At 35.0% G+C, this 14372-nt stretch overlaps 5 non-coding genes across 5 annotated transcripts; all 5 read right to left on the minus strand.

Moving 5' to 3' along the window:
- Window positions 1-828: 828 nt before the first annotated feature.
- TRNAS-GCU (transfer RNA serine (anticodon GCU)) lies at window positions 829-910 on the minus strand. Its single transcript has one exon. It is a non-coding gene; the product is annotated as a tRNA-Ser (tRNA).
- A 1582-nt stretch (window positions 911-2492) lies between these two features.
- On the minus strand, window positions 2493-2574 carry TRNAS-GCU (transfer RNA serine (anticodon GCU)). Its single transcript has one exon. It is a non-coding gene; the product is annotated as a tRNA-Ser (tRNA).
- Window positions 2575-5307: 2733 nt separating this feature from the next.
- Window positions 5308-5389, minus strand: TRNAS-GCU (transfer RNA serine (anticodon GCU)). The gene has a single exon. It is a non-coding gene; the product is annotated as a tRNA-Ser (tRNA).
- A 5032-nt stretch (window positions 5390-10421) lies between these two features.
- On the minus strand, window positions 10422-10503 carry TRNAS-GCU (transfer RNA serine (anticodon GCU)). The gene has a single exon. It is a non-coding gene; the product is annotated as a tRNA-Ser (tRNA).
- Window positions 10504-13235: 2732 nt separating this feature from the next.
- On the minus strand, window positions 13236-13317 carry TRNAS-GCU (transfer RNA serine (anticodon GCU)). Its single transcript has one exon. It is a non-coding gene; the product is annotated as a tRNA-Ser (tRNA).
- Window positions 13318-14372: the final 1055 nt, after the last annotated feature.

Here is a 14372-nt window from a genome sequence, read left to right on the forward strand (position 1 = left end):
TTCACTAAATGACATGACTTCTACGACTTCTACTATAACAGTAATGGTAGATTTTCACTAAATGTGTTCTATGTATGTCTTTATTGAAAAGCATTGTTCATTGAAGTAGATTTCTTAATTGAAATAGTTTATTTTTGACATTTGAGTGTCAGCTTCACTTATGAAGCATTATTTGCAAAAATTCCATTTCCAAGCAAACAATTCCAAACCGACGAGGATGGGATTGGAACCCATGAATGCAGAGCACAATGGATTGTGCTCTGCACGCATGGGTTCAAATCCAATCCTCGTCGGTTTGGAATTGTTTGCTTGGAAAAGGAATTTTTACAAATAATGCTTCATAAGTAAAGTGAAGTGAAGTGAAGTTCATCGCCTTAACCACTCGGCCACCTCATCTTTCTGGCACAAATAAAGAAGGGTTTTCTAACACCAGTTGTCATATTTTAAATCAATTCTTTATACATCGTAGGTTGTGTTCTCAGCAATATCACTGGCTTGTCAGCAAGTCCACTTTCAAGTGAGCTTTTGCTTAAAGAACATTTATTTTACTTTAAACGTAACCTATATTTGTGAACTACTACACCATCATGTTGATCCAGCACAAATGACAAAAAATCATAACTTACAGATCTGGCCAATGACATCACTTCTACTATAACAGTAATGGTAGATTTCACTAAATGTGTGCTATGTATGTCTTTAATGAAAAGCATTGTTCTTTGATGTAGATTTCTTAATTGAATTAGTTTATTTTTGACATTTGAGTGTTGGCTTCACTTATGAAGCATTATTTGCAAAAATTCCATTTCCAAGCAAACAACTCCAAACCGACGAGGATGGGATTTGAACCCATGCGTGCAGAGCACAATGGATTAGCAGTCCATCGCCTTAACCACTCGGCCACCTCATCTTTCTGGCGCAAACAAAGAAGGGTTTTCTAACACCACTTGTCTTGTTTTAAATCAATTCTTTATACATTATTGGTTGTGTTCTCATCAATATCACAGGCTTGTTAGCATGTCCCCTTTCAAGTGAGCCTTAGCTTAAAGAACATTTATTTTACTTTAGACATAACCTATATTTGTGAACTAATACACCATCATGTTGATCCATCACAAACGACAAAAAATCATAACATACACATTTGGCCAATGACATGACTTCTACTATAACAGTAATGGTAGATTTTCCTTAAATGTGTTCTATGTATGTCTTTAATGAAAAGCATTGTTCATTGACGTAGATTTCTTAATTGAATTAGTTTATTTTTGACATTTGAGTGTCAGCTTCACTTATGAAGCATTATTTGCAAAATTCCATTTCCAAGGAAAAAATTCCAAACCGACAAGATTTGAACCCATGCGTGCAGAACACAATGGATTAGCAGTCCATCGCCTTAACCACTCGGCCACATCGTCTTTCTGGCACAAATAAAGATGAGTTGTCTGACACCACTTGTCATATTTTAAATCATTTCTTTATACATTGTTGGTTGTGTTCTCAGCAATATCACAGGCTTGTTAGCAAGTCCTCTTTCAAGTGAGCCTTTGCTTAAAGAACATTTATTTTACTTTAAACGTAACCTATATTTGTGAACTACTACACCATCATGTTGATCCATCACAAACGACAAAAAATCATAACACACACATTTGGCTTAGATTTTCACTAAATGACATGACTTCTACGACTTCTACTATAACAGTAATGGTAGATTTTCACTAAATGTGTTCTATGTATGTCTTTAATGAAAAGCATTGTTCATTGAAGTAGATTTCTTAATTGAAATAGTTTATTTTTGACATTTGAGTGTCAGCTTCACTTATGAAGCATTATTTGCAAAAATTCCATTTCCAAGCAAACAATTCCAAACCGACGAGGATGGGATTGGAACCCATGAATGCAGAGCACAATGGATTGTGCTCTGCACGCATGGGTTCAAATCCAATCCTCGTCGGTTTGGAATTGTTTGCTTGGAAAAGGAATTTTTACAAATAATGCTTCATAAGTAAAGTGAAGTGAAGTGAAGTCCATCGCCTTAACCACTCGGCCACCTCATCTTTCTGGCACAAATAAAGAAGGGTTTTCTAACACCAGTTGTCATATTTTAAATCAATTCTTTATACATCGTAGGTTGTGTTCTCAGCAATATCACTGGCTTGTCAGCAAGTCCACTTTCAAGTGAGCTTTTGCTTAAAGAACATTTATTTTACTTTAAACGTAACCTATATTTGTGAACTACTACACCATCATGTTGATCCAGCACAAATGACAAAAAATCATAACTTACAGATCTGGCCAATGACATCACTTCTACTATAACAGTAATGGTAGATTTCACTAAATGTGTGCTATGTATGTCTTTAATGAAAAGCATTGTTCTTTGATGTAGATTTCTTAATTGAATTAGTTTATTTTTGACATTTGAGTGTTGGCTTCACTTATGAAGCATTATTTGCAAAAATTCCATTTCCAAGCAAACAACTCCAAACCGACGAGGATGGGATTTGAACCCATGCGTGCGGAGCACAATGGATTAGCAGTCCATCGCCTTAACCACTCGGCCACCTCGTCTTTCTGGCACAAACAAAGATGGGTTTTCTAACACCACTTGTCTTGTTTTCAATCAATTCTTTATACATTATTGGTTGTGTTCTAATCAATATCACAGGCTTGTTAGCATGTCCCCTTTCAAGTGAGCCTTTGCTTAAAGAAAATTTATTTTACTTTAGACATAACCTATATTTGTGAACTACAACACCATCATGTTGATCCATCACAAATGACAAAAAATCATAACATACACATTAGGCCAATGACATGACTTCTACTATAACAGTAATGGTAGATTTTCCTTAAATGTGTTCTATGTATGTCTTTAATGAAAAGCATTGTTCATTGACGTAGATTTCTTAATTGAATTAGTTTATTTTTGACATTTGAGTGTCAGCTTCACTTATGAAGCATTATTTGCAAAATTCCATTTCCAAGGAAAAAATTCCAAACTGACAAGATTTGAACCCATGCGTGCAGAACACAATGGATTAGCAGTCCATCGCCTTAACCACTCGGCCACCTCGTCTTCCTGGCACAAATAAAGATGAGTTGTCTGACACCACTTGTCATATTTTAAATCATTTCTTTATACATTGTTGGTTGTGTTCTCAGCAATATCACAGGCTTGTTAGCAAGTCCTCTTTCAAGTGAGCCTTTGCTTAAAGAACATTTATTTTACTTTAAACGTAACCTATATTTGTGAACTACTACACCATCATGTTGATCCATCACAAACGACAAAAAATCATAACACACACATTTGGCTTAGATTTTCACTAAATGACATGACTTCTACGACTTCTACTATAACAGTAATGGTAGATTTTCACTAAATGTGTTCTATGTATGTCTTTAATGAAAAGCATTGTTCATTGAAGTAGATTTCTTAATTGAAATAGTTTATTTTTGACATTTGAGTGTCAGCTTCACTTATGAAGCATTATTTGCAAAAATTCCATTTCCAAGCAAACAATTATAAAACCGACGAGGATGGGATTGGAACCCATGAATGCAGAGCACAATGGATTGTGCTCTGCACGCATGGGTTCAAATCCAATCCTCGTCGGTTTGGAATTGTTTGCTTGGAAAAAGAATTTTTACAAATAATGCTTCATAAGTAAAGTGAAGTGAAGTGAAGTCAATCGCCTTAACCACTCGGCCACCTCATCTTTCTGGCACAAATAAAGAAGGATTTTCTGACACCACTTGTCTTGTTTTAAATCAATTCTTTATACATTATTGGTTGTGTTCTCATCAATATCACATGCTTGTTAGCATGTCCCCTTTCAAGTGAGCCTTTGCTTAAAGAACATTTATTTTACTTTAGACATAACCTATATTTGTGAACTACTACACCATCATGTTGATCCATCACAAATGACAAAAAATCATAACATACACATTAGGCCAATGACATGACTTCTACTATAACAGTAATGGTAGATTTTCCTTAAATGTGTTCTATGTATGTCTTTAATGAAAAGCATTGTTCATTGACGTAGATTTCTTAATTGAATTAGTTTATTTTTGACATTTGAGTGTCAGCTTCACTTATGAAGCATTATTTGCAAAATTCCATTTCCAAGGAAAAAATTCCAAACCGACAAGATTTGAACCCATGCGTGCAGAACACAATAGATTAGCAGTCCATCGCCTTAACCACTCGGCCACCTCGTCTTTCTGGCACAAATAAAGATGAGTTGTCTGACACCACTTGTCATATTTTAAATCATTTCTTTATACATTGTTGGTTGTGTTCTCAGCAATATCACAGGCTTGTTAGCAAGTCCTCTTTCAAGTGAGCCTTTGCTTAAAGAACATTTATTTTACTTTAAACGTAACCTATATTTGTGAACTACTACACCATCATGTTGATCCATCACAAACGACAAAAAATCATAACACACACATTTGGCTTAGATTTTCACTAAATGACATGACTTCTACGACTTCTACTATAACAGTAATGGTAGATTTTCACTAAATGTGTTCTATGTATGTCTTTAATGAAAAGCATTGTTCATTGAAGTAGATTTCTTAATTGAAATAGTTTATTTTTGACATTTGAGTGTCAGCTTCACTTATGAAGCATTATTTGCAAAAATTCCATTTCCAAGCAAACAATTCCAAACCGACGAGGATGGGATTGGAACCCATGAATGCAGAGCACAATGCATTGTGCTCTGCACGCATGGGTTCAAATCCAATCCTCGTCGGTTTGGAATTGTTTGCTTGGAAAAGGAATTTTTACAAATAATGCTTCATAAGTAAAGTGAAGTGAAGTGAAGTCCATCGCCTTAACCACTCGGCCACCTCTTCTTTCTGGCACAAATAAAGAAGGGTTTTCTAACACCAGTTGTCATATTTTAAATCAATTCTTTATACATTGTAGGTTGTGTTCTCAGCAATATCACAGGCTTGTTAGCAAGTCCACTTTCAAGTGAGCTTTTGCTTAAAGAACATTTATTTTACTTTAAACGTAACCTATATTTGTGAACTACTACACCATCATGTTGATCCATCACAAATGACAAAAAATCATAACTTACAGTTCTGGCCAATGACATCACTTCTACTATAACAGTAATGGTAGATTTCACTAAATGTGTGCTATGTATGTCTTTAATGAAAAGCATTGTTCTTTGAAGTAGATTTCTTAATTGAATTAGTGTATTTTTGACATTTGAGTGTTGGCTTCACTTATGAAGCATTATTTGCAAAAATTCCATTTCCAAGCAAACAACTCCAAACCGACGAGGATGGGATTTGAACCCATGCGTGCAGATCACAATGGATTAGCAGTCCATCGCCTTAACCACTCGGCCACCTCGTCTTTCTGGCACAAACAAAGAAGGGTTTTCTAACACCACTTGTCTTGTTTTCAATCAATTCTTTATACATTATTGGTTGTGTTCTCATCAATATCACAGGCTTGTTAGCATTTCTGCTTTCAAGTGAGCCTTTGCTTAAAGAACATTTATTTTACTTTAGACATAACCTATATTTGTGAACTACTACACCATCATGTTGATCCATCACAAACGACAAAAAATCATAACATACACATTTGGCCAATGACATGACTTCTACTATAACAGTAATGGTAGATTTTCCTTAAATGTGTTCTATGTATGTCTTTAATGAAAAGCATTGTTCATTGACGTAGATTTCTTAATTGAATTAGTTTATTTTTGACATTTGAGTGTCAGCTTCACTTATGAAGCATTATTTGCAAAATTCCATTTCCAAGGAAAAAATTCCAAACCGACAAGATTTGAACCCATGCGTGCAGAACACAACGGATTAGCAGTCCATCGCCTTAACCACTCGGCCACCTCGTCTTTCTGGCACAAATAAAGATGAGATGTCTGACACCACTTGTCATATTTTAAATCATTTCTTTATACATTGTTGGTTGTGTTCTCAGCAATATCACAGGCTTGTTAGCAAGTCCTCTTTCAAGTGAGCCTTTGCTTAAAGAACATTTATTTTACTTTAAACGTAACCTATATTTGTGAACTACTACACCATCATGTTGATCCATCTCAAACGACAAAAAAGCATAACACACACATTTGGCTTCGATTTTCACTAAATGACATGACTTCTACGACTTCTACTATAACAGTAATGGTAGATTTTCACTAAATGTGTTCTATGTATGTCTTTAATGAAAAGCATTGTTCATTGAAGTAGATTTCTTAATTGAAATAGTTTATTTTTGACATTTGAGTGTCAGCTTCACTTATGAAGCATTATTTGCCAAAATTCCATTTCCAAGCAAACAATTCCAAACCGACGAGGATGGGATTGGAACCCATGAATGCAGAGCACAATGGATTGTGCTCTGCACGCATGGGTTCAAATCCAATCCTCGTCGGTTTGGAATTGTTTGCTTGGAAAAGGAATTTTTACAAATAATGCTTCATAAGTAAAGTGAAGTGAAGTGAAGTCAATCGCCTTAACCACTCGGCCACCTCATCTTTCTGGCACAAATAAAGAAGGATTTTCTGACACCACTTGTCTTGTTTTAAATCAATTCTTTATACATTATTGGTTGTGTTCTCATCAATATCACAGGCTTGTTAGCATGTCCCCTTTCAAGTGAGCCTTTGCTTAAAGAACATTTATTTTACTTTAGACATAACCTATATTTGTGAACTACTACACCATCATGTTGATCCATCACAAATGACAAAAAATCATAACATACACATTAGGCCAATGACATGACTTCTACTATAACAGTAATGGTAGATTTTCCTTAAATGTGTTCTATGTATGTCTTTAATGAAAAGCATTGTTCATTGACGTAGATTTCTTAATTGAATTAGTTTATTTTTGACATTTGAGTGTCAGCTTCACTTATGAAGCATTATTTGCAAAATTCCATTTCCAAGGAAAAAATTCCAAACCGACAAGATTTGAACCCATGCGTGCAGAACACAATGGATTAGCAGTCCATCGCCTTAACCACTCGGCCACCTCGTCTTTCTGGCACAAATAAAGATGAGATGTCTGACACCACTTGTCATATTTTAAATCATTTCTTTATACATTGTTGGTTGTGTTCTCAGCAATATCACAGGCTTGTTAGCAAGTCCTCTTTCAAGTGAGCCTTTGCTTAAAGAACATTTATTTTACTTTAAACGTAACCTATATTTGTGAACTACTACACCATCATGTTGATCCATCACAAACGACAAAAAATCATAACACACACATTTGGCTTCGATTTTCACTAAATGACATGACTTCTACGACTTCTACTATAACAGTAATGGTAGATTTTCACTAAATGTGTTCTATGTATGTCTTTAATGAAAAGCATTGTTCATTGAAGTAGATTTCTTAATTGAAATAGTTTATTTTTGACATTTGAGTGTCAGCTTCACTTATGAAGCATTATTTGCCAAAATTCCATTTCCAAGCAAACAATTCCAAACCGACGAGGATGGGATTGGAACCCATGAATGCAGAGCACAATGGATTGTGCTCTGCACGCATGGGTTCAAATCCAATCCTCGTCGGTTTGGAATTGTTTGCTTGGAAAAGGAATTTTTACAAATAATGCTTCATAAGTAAAGTGAAGTGAAGTGAAGTCAATCGCCTTAACCACTCGGCCACCTCATCTTTCTGGCACAAATAAAGAAGGATTTTCTGACACCACTTGTCTTGTTTTAAATCAATTCTTTATACATTATTGGTTGTGTTCTCATCAATATCACAGGCTTGTTAGCATGTCCCCTTTCAAGTGAGCCTTTGCTTAAAGAACATTTATTTTACTTTAGACATAACCTATATTTGTGAACTACTACACCATCATGTTGATCCATCACAAATGACAAAAAATCATAACATACACATTAGGCCAATGACATGACTTCTACTATAACAGTAATGGTAGATTTTCCTTAAATGTGTTCTATGTATGTCTTTAATGAAAAGCATTGTTCATTGACGTAGATTTCTTAATTGAATTAGTTTATTTTTGACATTTGAGTGTCAGCTTCACTTATGAAGCATTATTTGCAAAATTCCATTTCCAAGGAAAAAATTCCAAACCGACAAGATTTGAACCCATGCGTGCAGAACACAATGGATTAGCAGTCCATCGCCTTAACCACTCGGCCACCTCGTCTTTCTGGCACAAATAAAGATGAGATGTCTGACACCACTTGTCATATTTTAAATCATTTCTTTATACATTGTTGGTTGTGTTCTCAGCAATATCACAGGCTTGTTAGCAAGTCCTCTTTCAAGTGAGCCTTTGCTTAAAGAACATTTATTTTACTTTAAACGTAACCTATATTTGTGAACTACTACACCATCATGTTGATCCATCACAAACGACAAAAAATCATAACACACACATTTGGCTTCGATTTTCACTAAATGACATGACTTCTACGACTTCTACTATAACAGTAATGGTAGATTTTCACTAAATGTGTTCTATGTATGTCTTTAATGAAAAGCATTGTTCATTGAAGTAGATTTCTTAATTGAAATAGTTTATTTTTGACATTTGAGTGTCAGCTTCACTTATGAAGCATTATTTGCCAAAATTCCATTTCCAAGCAAACAATTCCAAACCGACGAGGATGGGATTGGAACCCATGAATGCAGAGCACAATGGATTGTGCTCTGCACGCATGGGTTCAAATCCAATCCTCGTCGGTTTGGAATTGTTTGCTTGGAAAAGGAATTTTTACAAATAATGCTTCATAAGTAAAGTGAAGTGAAGTGAAGTCAATCGCCTTAACCACTCGGCCACCTCATCTTTCTGGCACAAATAAAGAAGGATTTTCTGACACCACTTGTCTTGTTTTAAATCAATTCTTTATACATTATTGGTTGTGTTCTCATCAATATCACAGGCTTGTTAGCATGTCCCCTTTCAAGTGAGCCTTTGCTTAAAGAACATTTATTTTACTTTAGACATAACCTATATTTGTGAACTACTACACCATCATGTTGATCCATCACAAATGACAAAAAATCATAACATACACATTAGGCCAATGACATGACTTCTACTATAACAGTAATGGTAGATTTTCCTTAAATGTGTTCTATGTATGTCTTTAATGAAAAGCATTGTTCATTGACGTAGATTTCTTAATTGAATTAGTTTATTTTTGACATTTGAGTGTCAGCTTCACTTATGAAGCATTATTTGCAAAATTCCATTTCCAAGGAAAAAATTCCAAACCGACAAGATTTGAACCCATGCGTGCAGAACACAATGGATTAGCAGTCCATTGCCTTAACCACTCGGCCACCTCGTCTTTCTGGCACAAATAAAGATGAGTTGTCTGACACCACTTGTCATATTTTAAATCATTTCTTTATACATTGTTGGTTGTGTTCTCAGCAATATCACAGGCTTGTTAGCAAGTCCTCTTTCAAGTGAGCCTTTGCTTAAAGAACATTTATTTTACTTTAAACGTAACCTATATTTGTGAACTACTACACCATCATGTTGATCCATCACAAACGACAAAAAATCATAACACACACATTTGGCTTAGATTTTCACTAAATGACATGACTTCTACGACTTCTACTATAACAGTAATGGTAGATTTTCACTAAATGTGTTCTATGTATGTCTTTAATGAAAAGCATTGTTCATTGAAGTAGATTTCTTAATTGAAATAGTTTATTTTTGACATTTGAGTGTCAGCTTCACTTATGAAGCATTATTTGCAAAAATTCCATTTCCAAGCAAACAATTCCAAACCGACGAGGATGGGATTGGAACCCATGAATGCAGAGCACAATGCATTGTGCTCTGCACGCATGGGTTCAAATCCAATCCTCGTCGGTTTGGAATTGTTTGCTTGGAAAAGGAATTTTTACAAATAATGCTTCATAAGTAAAGTGAAGTGAAGTGAAGTCCATCGCCTTAACCACTCGGCCACCTCTTCTTTCTGGCACAAATAAAGAAGGGTTTTCTAACACCAGTTGTCATATTTTAAATCAATTCTTTATACATTGTAGGTTGTGTTCTCAGCAATATCACAGGCTTGTTAGCAAGTCCACTTTCAAGTGAGCTTTTGCTTAAAGAACATTTATTTTACTTTAAACGTAACCTATATTTGTGAACTACTACACCATCATGTTGATCCATCACAAATGACAAAAAATCATAACTTACAGTTCTGACCAATGACATCACTTCTACTATAACAGTAATGGTAGATTTCACTAAATGTGTGCTATGTATGTCTTTAATGAAAAGCATTGTTCTTTGAAGTAGATTTCTTAATTGAATTAGTTTAGTTTTGACATTTGAGTGTTGGCTTCACTTATGAAGCATTATTTGCAAAAATTCCATTTCCAAGCAAACAACTCCAAACCGACGAGGATGGGATTTGAACCCATGCGTGCAGAGCACAATGGATTAGCAGTCCATCGCCTTAACCACTCGGCCACCTCGTCTTTCTGGCACAAACAAAGAAGGGTTTTCTAACACCACTTGTCTTGTTTTCAATCAATTCTTTATACATTATTGGTTGTGTTCTCATCAATATCACAGGCTTGTTAGCATTTCCGCTTTCAAGTGAGCCTTTGCTTAAAGAACATTTATTTTACTTTAGACATAACCTATATTTGTGAACTACTACACCATCATGTTGATCCATCACAAACGACAAAAAATCATAACATACACATTTGGCCAATGACATGACTTCTACTATAACAGTAATGGTAGATTTTCCTTAAATGTGTTCTATGTATGTCTTTAATGAAAAGCATTGTTCATTGACGTAGATTTCTTAATTGAATTAGTTTATTTTTGACATTTGAGTGTCAGCTTCACTTATGAAGCATTATTTGCAAAATTCCATTTCCAAGGAAAAAATTCCAAAGCGACAAGATTTGAACCCATGCGTGCAGAACACAATGGATTAGCAGTCCATCGCCTTAACCACTCGGCCACCTCGTCTTTCTGGCACAAATAAAGATGAGATGTCTGACACCACTTGTCATATTTTAAATCATTTCTTTATACATTGTTGGTTGTGTTCTCAGCAATATCACAGGCTTGTTAGCAAGTCCTTTTTCAAGTGAGCCTTTGCTTAAAGAACATTTATTTTACTTTAAACGTAACCTATATTTGTGAACTACTACACCATCATGTTGATCCATCACAAACGACAAAAAATCATAACACACACATTTGGCTTCGATTTTCACTAAATGACATGACTTCTACGACTTCTACTATAACAGTAATGGTAGATTTTCACTAAATGTGTTCTATGTATGTCTTTAATGAAAAGCATTGTTCATTGAAGTAGATTTCTTAATTGAAATAGTTTATTTTTGACATTTGAGTGTCAGCTTCACTTATGAAGCATTATTTGCAAAAATTCCATTTCCAAGCAAACAATTCCAAACCGACGAGGATGGGATTGGAACCCATGAATGCAGAGCACAATGGATTGTGCTCTGCACGCATGGGTTCAAATCCAATCCTCGTCGGTTTGGAATTGTTTGCTTGGAAAAGGAATTTTTACAAATAATGCTTCATAAGTAAAGTGAAGTGAAGTGAAGTCAATTGCCTTAACCACTCGGCCACCTCATCTTTCTGGCACAAATAAAGAAGGATTTTCTGACACCACTTGTCTTGTTTTAAATCAATTCTTTATACATTATTGGTTGTGTTCTCATCAATATCACAGGCTTGTTAGCATGTCCCCTTTCAAGTGAGCCTTTGCTTAAAGAACATTTATTTTACTTTAGACATAACCTATATTTGTGAACTACTACACCATCATGTTGATCCATCACAAATGACAAAAAATCATAACATACACATTAGGCCAATGACATGACTTCTACTATAACAGTAATGGTAGATTTTCCTTAAATGTGTTCTATGTATGTCTTTAATGAAAAGCATTGTTCATTGACGTAGATTTCTTAATTGAATTAGTTTATTTTTGACATTTGAGTGTCAGCTTCACTTATGAAGCATTATTTGCAAAATTCCATTTCCAAGGAAAAAATTCCAAACCGACAAGATTTGAACCCATGCGTGCAGAACACAATGGATTAGCAGTCCATCGCCTTAACCACTCGGCCACCTCGTCTTTCTGGCACAAATAAAGATGAGTTGTCTGACACCACTTGTCATATTTTAAATCATTTCTTTATACATTGTTGGTTGTGTTCTCAGCAATATCACAGGCTTGTTAGCAAGTCCTCTTTCAAGTGAGCCTTTGCTTAAAGAACATTTATTTTACTTTAAACGTAACCTATATTTGTGAACTACTACACCATCATGTTGATCCATCACAAACGACAAAAAATCATAACACACACATTTGGCTTAGATTTTCACTAAATGACATGACTTCTACGACTTCTACTATAACAGTAATGGTAGATTTTCACTAAATGTGTTCTATGTATGTCTTTAATGAAAAGCATTGTTCATTGAAGTAGATTTCTTAATTGAAATAGTTTATTTTTGACATTTGAGTGTCAGCTTCACTTATGAAGCATTATTTGCAAAAATTCCATTTCCAAGCAAACAATTCCAAACCGACGAGGATGGGATTGGAACCCATGAATGCAGAGCACAATGCATTGTGCTCTGCACGCATGGGTTCAAATCCAATCCTCGTCGGTTTGGAATTGTTTGCTTGGAAAAGGAATTTTTACAAATAATGCTTCATAAGTAAAGTGAAGTGAAGTGAAGTCCATCGCCTTAACCACTCGGCCACCTCTTCTTTCTGGCACAAATAAAGAAGGGTTTTCTAACACCAGTTGTCATATTTTAAATCAATTCTTTATACATTGTAGGTTGTGTTCTCATCAATATCACAGGCTTGTTAGCAAGTCCACTTTCAAGTGAGCTTTTGCTTAAAGAACATTTATTTTACTTTAAACGTAACCTATATTTGTGAACTACTACACCATCATGTTGATCCATCACAAATGACAAAAAATCATAACTTACAGTTCTGGCCAATGACATCACTTCTACTATAACAGTAATGGTAGATTTCACTAAATGTGTGCTATGTATGTCTTTAATGAAAAGCATTGTTCTTTGAAGTAGATTTCTTAATTGAATTAGTGTATTTTTGACATTTGAGTGTTGGCTTCACTTATGAAGCATTATTTGCAAAAATTCCATTTCCAAGCAAACAACTCCAAACCGACGAGGATGGGATTTGAACCCATGCGTGCAGATCACAATGGATTAGCAGTCCATCGCCTTAACCACTCGGCCACCTCGTCTTTCTGGCACAAACAAAGAAGGGTTTTCTAACACCACTTGTCTTGTTTTCAATCAATTCTTTATACATTATTGGTTGTGTTCTCATCAATATCACAGGCTTGTTAGCATTTCTGCTTTCAAGTGAGCCTTTGCTTAAAGAACATTTATTTTACTTTAGACATAACCTATATTTGTGAACTACTACACCATCATGTTGATCCATCACAAACGACAAAAAATCATAACATACACATTTGGCCAATGACATGACTTCTACTATAACAGTAATGGTAGATTTTCCTTAAATGTGTTCTATGTATGTCTTTAATGAAAAGCATTGTTCATTGACGTAGATTTCTTAATTGAATTAGTTTATTTTTGACATTTGAGTGTCAGCTTCACTTATGAAGCAATATTTGCAAAATTCCATTTCCAAGGAAAAAATTCCAAACCGACAAGATTTGAACCCATGCGTGCAGAACACAATGGATTAGCAGTCCATCGCCTTAACCACTCGGCCACCTCGTCTTTCTGGCACAAATAAAGATGAGATGTCTGACACCACTTGTCATATTTTAAATCATTTCTTTATACATTGTTGGTTGTGTTCTCAGCAATATCACAGGCTTGTTAGCAAGTCCTCTTTCAAGTGAGCCTTTGCTTAAAGAACATTTATTTTACTTTAAACGTAACCTATATTTGTGAACTACTACACCATCATGTTGATCCATCACAAACGACAAAAAATCATAACACACACATTTGGCTTCGATTTTCACTAAATGACATGACTTCTACGACTTCTACTATAACAGTAATGGTAGATTTTCACTAAATGTGTTCTATGTATGTCTTTAATGAAAAGCATTGTTCATTGAAGTAGATTTCTTAATTGAAATAGTTTATTTTTGACATTTGAGTGTCAGCTTCACTTATGAAGCATTATTTGCCAAAATTCCATTTCCAAGCAAACAATTCCAAACCGACGAGGATGGGATTGGAACCCATGAATGCAGAGCACAATGGATTGTGCTCTGCACGCATGGGTTCAAATCCAATCCTCGTCGGTTTGGAA

This window comes from Taudactylus pleione, unplaced genomic scaffold (genome assembly GCF_031769625.1).
Source record: "Taudactylus pleione unplaced genomic scaffold, aTauple2 ptg000994l, whole genome shotgun sequence".
NCBI classification, from domain to species: Eukaryota; Metazoa; Chordata; class Amphibia; order Anura; family Myobatrachidae; genus Taudactylus; species Taudactylus pleione.